At 48.4% G+C, this 7,222-nt stretch overlaps 1 long non-coding RNA gene across 1 annotated transcript in view; it reads right to left on the bottom strand.

Annotated features, from left to right (window-relative positions):
* Positions 1–1,333: 1,333 nt before the first annotated feature.
* Positions 1,334–7,222, bottom strand: part of LOC117802037 — a 15,525-nt gene continuing 9,636 nt past the window's right edge. The window contains exon 4 of the long non-coding RNA XR_004625051.1: positions 1,334–1,738. This is a non-coding gene — a long non-coding RNA (uncharacterized LOC117802037). The remainder of the gene's footprint in view (positions 1,739–7,222) is intronic.

Genomic DNA, 7,222 nt, shown 5'->3' with positions numbered 1-7,222 from the left:
GCCTCTCAGGACCGAACTGCTCCCAGCCTCTACCTCCGTGGAGAGGAGATGCAGGGTGGGGAGGGCCCCTCATGGCAGAGCACAGCCACTGGTCTAAACCTGGCTCCCCAGCTCCCCCCCCCAGGAGCCCTCCAGGGGGAATCCATGCTCCAGAGGCTGGTGCATCTGAGGCTCGCTCTTGTCCAGAATCCAGAACAAGGAAAAGGAAACTGCATCTGAGCCAAGGTGAGCCTGTCTGGTGGGAGGTCCCCGGCTTTGGCTTCGGGAAGGAAGGGCTAAGTGTGGTGCTGAAGGAGAACAAAAGTTCACGGGCACCTTGTCCTACAGAACAGGTTACCCTGAGTGTCGAAGATTAAAAGAGGAAGGGACACACTGGGACTGTGTGGGGGAGCCCCGATGGGGACGCCGTCCAGGTATAGATCACGGGGATTTCTGGGAGAGCAAATCTCTGGCACTAATCCCTTCACTCCTCCAACCCCCATGCTTGTCCCCAGCCCAGCGTGCTGGCTGCTCTGTTGCTCTGTAACGCTCTGGCTTTTCTTGCAGAGAGACAGTGTGACAAGAACACCAGAAAGAGGGCTTGAGACTCTCTATCACTTTCTAGATAGACCTGGTCCCCAGACAGAGGAAGGACAAGGCACTGGCTCAGAGCTGCGGGTGAGGGGGCGGTAACTGGCCCTGCTACCTGTACAAAGTGTCCTATATCCAGGGGCTATGTCATCCTACTCCTTCTTGAAGGTTTCCAGTGAGTGGAGGAGCTGCCGGGGATCCGCCCTGCGATGCCTGCACCTTGACAGGTCTGCCTCAAGTTTCCCCAGGAGCTTGGCTGAGCATTCCCACTGCCCCAGGAGGGGCAGGCCTGGGGTTCCCTTTCAAGGCTCTGGATGGAGCCCAGCCACCTCAGATGGGACCACAGAGGACCAGCCACGCACCCGAGAGCTCCTACCCAGCCCGCCTGGGAAACATCTCATTTTCTATTTGCAGAATCACAGATGTTGACTTTTGATCTCTTCCTCTCTCCCTCTGGGCCTCAGATCAGGGATGACAGCTATTTCCTTTCTTTTTTCTTTTCCCTATAGACAGAAAAAACCAGGAGGGCTCAGAAAGTTTGTTCAAATATTGGAAGACTTACATACTGGCTACTGGGGTGAGTAAGAAAAGATCAAGCCTCTCCGTGTGAGGCCAGGGCCGGTCTTCAGAAAACAGGGAGTGGGGCACCCTTCAAGGCAGTGTTTGTTTGTTTCTTTCTTTCTTTCTTTCTTTTTTTGATTTTATTTATTTATTTATCGGAGAGAGAGAGCACAAGCAGAGGGAGCAGGAGGCAGAGGGAGAAGCAGACTCCATGCTGAGCAAGAAGCCAGATGCAGGGACTTGATCCCAGGACCCTGGGATCATGACCTGAGCTGAAGGCAGATGGTTAACCGACTGAGCCACCCAGGCACCCCAAGGCCGTGTTTCTTAAACGTTCTGTGTGTTTGTCCATCACCCAGGAATCTTGTTATGATGCAGATTGAGATCAGTAGCTCTAGGGACAAGCAGATGAGGTCCACGCTGCTGGTCCAGGACCACGCTTAGAGAAACAGGTGTCAGAGGGCTTCCTGTCCCTCCTGGCTCTAGGCTTGAAGTGCTGTGGCCCGCAGATCCTCTCTGCCATCTTCATGCAGCTGGGTCCGTGCAGGCAAGGCGCTGGCCATGCAAGCTTCTCTTAGCAGATGCTTCAGGATAACTCACATAAGAACTAGGAAGATCGGTAGGGGAAGAAAGGGATAAAGAAAGGGGGGGTAATCAGAAGGGGGAATGACATGAGAGACTACGGACTATGAGAAACAAACTGAGGGCCTCAGAGGGGAGGGGTGTGGGGGGAATGGTATAGACTGGTGATGGGTAGTAAGGAGGGCACGTATTGCATGGTGCACTGGGTGTTATACGCAACTAATGAATCATCGAACTTTACATCGGAAACCAGGGATGTACTGTATGGTGACTAACATAATATAATAAAAAAAATTTTTTTAAAAAGGATAACTAAAACCTATGCTTGGATTTATATCGCTTCTACCCCATTCAAACATAAGATCATTCAGATATACACAGACTCCCAAGGAAGGTTCTCCCAGGATCTGCCCCAACAGGTCACACAACGACTCTTACTGATGAAAGGTGGGGGTCTTCTTTCTCTCACTCCATTCCATCCCCAGCCTTATTTGTACCCCCTTTAAAAAAAATATTCAGCTCAAGCATTACATTACACCGCATCTTCTGCCATTCCAAGAATGGAGAAGTCTCTGAATACCCAGTGAAAACTACCTTTTTCCCTTTTATATTTCCTAGTTCCTTTTTAAAAATTTCAATTTCTGTGTATTTTGTGTACATGGGCTCAACTTTAAGAAAATGCATTACGAGATAACTCAAACATAATACAATGGATAATTATCATGCATTAGAAAGCGATTCTCAGCTTTATAAAAGGATTCACTGCATCCCGCCTTCAGGTAATGAGCTCTTTCTGGGCATTTAAACTATGAAAATCTTGCTACCAAGATTCCGATTTAATTGGTCCGAGGAGGGAGTAGGACACTGATATATTTTTTTAAAGCTCCCAAGATAATTCGAATGCACGTCGAGGTTTGAGGACTACGAGCCTGAATGATGTCAGGTTTCCAACTTTAAATGACTCCGATGACTCGCTGGCCATTTAAATGCAACGGGCATTTTCGTGCACCTGCTATATGCCGNCGATTCTCAGCTTTATAAAAGGATTCACTGCATCCCGCCTTCAGGTAATGAGCTCTTTCTGGGCATTTAAACTATGAAAATCTTGCTACCAAGATTCCGATTTAATTGGTCCGAGGAGGGAGTAGGACACTGATATATTTTTTTAAAGCTCCCAAGATAATTCGAATGCACGTCGAGGTTTGAGGACTACGAGCCTGAATGATGTCAGGTTTCCAACTTTAAATGACTCCGATGACTCGCTGGCCATTTAAATGCAACGGGCATTTTCGTGCACCTGCTATATGCCGGGCACTCTGTGAGCTCCAGAGACGTGAGTTAATCGGCCCCAGGTCCTACCCTGAAGGCACCCACTATCTAGCAGGGGAGGTAAAACACGCAGAATTAATTTTATCTAGAGGCCCCACAAGTAGAGAAATAGGGAAATGTTGGTGTGATGCACCAAGAAAAGGAGAGGCAGGAATGAGGGGACCTGCTTCTCCACGGCCATTCCCTTCCCTCCCCCTTCCTCCCAGAAGGCTCAGGTTCAATAAAAGTGTAAGGAACTGTGTAGCCTTCCAGACTGCGTGACTTCTTATGGTTCCCACAGGTGGCCAAAGCTGAGTATAAGATGATTTCCAGCATCTTCTCTACCAAACTGTCAAATGACTGCCGCCGCCTTCTCCATTGTCCTCTTACTCCTTTCCTGGATGCTTCCCCAACCTCTGGCTTTGGGTGCTCTTCTTCCCAGATGGCCTCAACTGGTCCCCTCAATGTTCTCCATCCCTCACATCCAGGTTCGTTGTCCCCAGATGACCTCTCAGCAATGGCAGTCCTGATTCCCATGCTGTGGGCGCCAAGGTACAGACTCCACACGGAGCTATGAATGGCCAAGAGACTCACTCAAGAGCGCCTGCTTTGTAAGGCAAGAATCCGTTACTCCAAAGCCACTCCATAGCAGGGAAATTCATGAATGAGGTGTTTCAATAAAGGCAAAACTAGGTATTTAGAATAAAGTAAATGGATTTTGGGCAGAATATAGCATAGGCCCCAAGCCTGCCCTTTGACCTCACTTCTGGGCCTCAGCAAGTGTAGTCAAGTGGGGTCCTCACCCACTAGGGAGAGAGGACCTGCTCCCAGGCAGAGCTGCTCAAAGAGGAAATGGACTGCTTCTTGAGAGGGGAGTTTGCTCTGGAAACCTCTTCCCAGTGGATATGAGATGAGGTTTTGGAACAGGAGTATTTGAGCAAGGCTTGGGGTGCTAACTACTTTTAACCAGCCTTACAGGGAACCTCTGACAACCGCTTTGTGGCCTGCCTTTCACTGCCTTCCAATGCTACAGTTCTCTGAAATACTTGAATTGAGTTCAGTGCAAGTGCAGGGGTGACGACAGTCCTTGCATAGCCATGAGGGTGACCCATTGGAACCTGGGACTTTCCTCGAGCCCCGCTCCGGGACCCTCAGGTGCGCCACACCGCTCAACCCTCACAGTCCCTCCAGCTTGTACACAGCTTTCCCACTTTACAAACAAGGAAACTGAGGCTCAAAGATTTACCCAATATCCCATGAAACACAAGTGGTTTGAGTCCAGGTTTCCTGACTTCCCATCTGAGCCTCACGGTGTGATCTCATGATTTATAATCTGTTCAGACAGAGTAAAAACTGAAAAAATCCCCAGAGTATTTATCTTCAAGAAAGAAAACGATCTCAAAGTGGATTTGGTGCAATTCGGCAATGGGTTGGCTGCTAGGGCAGTGCTCACAGTCACCAGGAGGCGGCAGAAGCCTGCCATTCTCGATGCTTCCATCCTTTAAAATCCAGGTAGGCCCTGGGAATGAGTACAGTAAGAGCTTTTCAGAGAGAGAGAGCCCAGAGAAAAAGCAGGAATGCCCGTGTGGACTGCTGGGAAGGCCGGTTGCAGGCAGGTGCATCTGAGAGCCAGGGGCCTGGAAAGAAAAGCCCTCCCCTCAGTGGCCTCGCCCAGAAGGCCTATAGTAGCACAGGATTTGAGTACAAACGATCTAAACTTGGGTCATCCGTCTGCCACGTCATCTTTCCTGTGTCATCTCTCCTTTCTCTGCCTGCTTGCACAGCGAGGGAAAGAAGATCCAACCTCCTCAGCGGACTACTGGAATGATCGGGTTAAAGCGCTTCACAAACTACCACCTGTACGTGCAAGTTGCACACAGGTTAGTTGAGGTGGCTTCACGGGCTGCTCCCCCAACGTTCTCACTAGCATGTGAGCTGGTGACAAGGTGGCCCTGTGGACACCGGTGCTGGGGAGCTGGGGGGAGGGGGCGCCGGCTGGCCCTGAGGGGATGTGCAGCGGGAGAAGGGGATGCCACTGCCCCCAGTCTCTGGTAGGGGTCACCCTGAGCTTAGGGCACTCCACCCTGGTGTGGTGGGCTTCCGGTGGGCTCTCTGTCCCCTGGGGTCCTGTGTCCTCGGAGGAAAGCCCTGAACCTCCCTGAGCAGCAGCTGAGAAGCATGAGGGTCAACGATGAGACTCAGTTCCCTCTGCCCCAGGGACCGTGGGCAGAGTCCCCTCCAGGCCACATAGCTCAGAACTGAAAGGCTGAGCCCACAGTTCTCTGGCTGCTCACCGACCCACAGTCATCACTTCCGCCCAGGGGCGCAACTGCAGGTCACATTCATGATTTTATTTACCAGGCTAACAATCCTGAGAGCCAGGTAGGACAGATTGCCTTTAACCCCATTTTTTAAAATGAAGAAATGTCGCTAGCTTCACTGATTTGTCCAAAGTCATACAGTGGTTACAAAACAAACTCAGAATCTGGTATCAGGGCCCTCAAGACACCACCCTGCCCTAGTGTTTCCACCAACAGAAATCTCCCATCCCTCTCCAGCTGATCTTTCTCGTTACATTTCTGGTATAGAAATGTCAGGTCATCATTCTCAACTTAGGATCCATCACCATTATCAAGCTGTGCGAAGACCCTCTCTGGTGGTTTAATTTCTTCCATCTCGTCTTCCCGTCATCCCCAATTTGTATTCCCACTCCTCCACACTCCTTCTCAGCCTCCAAATTGCCACTCTCTCCAATTTGGTTGGTTGGATGATTAGTTCGTTTGTTCGATCATTCATTCATTCATTCATTCATTTGGAAGCTAGAGCCAGATATATTTCTGACCACTACTGTGTTTGTGATGCTTTCAACAAGTGTTTCTTTTTTGGTATTGTTGTGTCCAACTCATGAACCCTAACTTCTGGTCCTTCTTCGGCTATATTCCTGTGATTTATAAGCTTTCCTCATTCCCCACTGCTGCCATCCTGAAATATATAACTTGCTACTTGTACCTATTTCATCTGCTTTATTCTTATTGGCTTCTGATTTGTTTTATATTACTCTGGACTTTAATTCTCACTTTGGAGGTGTTTCCTGGCTCAGTTTGTATGATTGGCTTAGTATTTACTGTACATGCTTTTGACTCCTGCATGCAACGCAGTGACAGCAGTGTTCAGAATCAGTCACTTAGGGTCACTCCTCAACCATCACCTGAAAGTCCAAGTTAACTCCTTATAAGGCTGACAGTAAATCATTGACACTCTTGCTTTGATCCTCTATACAATTTTACATATTCTAATAGTTGAATGGTAGACCAGTGGTGTCCAATGGAACATTCCATAATAATGGAAACGTTCTGTGTTTTTGTGCTGGTCAACATGGTGGCCACTAGTGACATGTGGCTGTTGAGCAGCTGCAATGTGGCTTGTGTGACAGAGGAGCTAAATGTTAGGTTTAACTAATTTAAAATAAAATTGAAAGATCCTCATGTGGCTAGTGGTTGCCCATAGGACGGTGCACATCTACTCTCCTTCTACCCACAACGTGGTCCCCAGACCAGCAGCATTGCCATCACTCGGGAGCATGTTAGAAGCATGTGCAAAATATCAGGCACATCTAGTTCTACTGAATTAGATCTGCATGTAAGAAGATCTCCAGGTGATTTCTATGCACACTCAAGGCTCCCCCCACCAGATTTATTGAGATATAATTGCCAGAACAACATTGTGTCAGTTTAAGGTGCACAGGAGTATTGATTTGATACCCTTATATATTGCAAAATGATTACCACCATAGTGTTAGCTAATAGCTCCCTCATATCGCATAATTACTGTCTCTTTTTTTTTGCAGGGAAAACATTTAAATTTTACTCTCTCAGCAACTTCCAGGTATATAACCCAGTATTATTAACTATAACCACCATGCTTCAGATTCACCAGGACTTACTCATCTTGTGACTGGAAGCTTATACTCTTTGACCAACATTTCCCCATTTCCCCCACCCTCCAGCCCCTGGTAAACACCATTAGTCTATTTCCATGAGTTCGCTTTAGTAGATTTCACATATAAGTGGTATCACCAGTGTTTGTCCTTCTCTCTCTGACTTGTTTCACTTAGCCTAATGTGCTCAGGTTCCATCCGTGTTGTCACAAATGGCAGGATGTCCTTCTTTCTCATGGCTGAATAGTATTCCGTGGTGTGTGT

This window comes from Ailuropoda melanoleuca, chromosome 4, assembly GCF_002007445.2.
Source record: "Ailuropoda melanoleuca isolate Jingjing chromosome 4, ASM200744v2, whole genome shotgun sequence".
NCBI classification, from domain to species: Eukaryota; Metazoa; Chordata; class Mammalia; order Carnivora; family Ursidae; genus Ailuropoda; species Ailuropoda melanoleuca.
The sequence above is the reverse complement of the archived record's forward strand: the minus strand, read 5'-3'. Positions and strand labels throughout refer to the sequence as shown.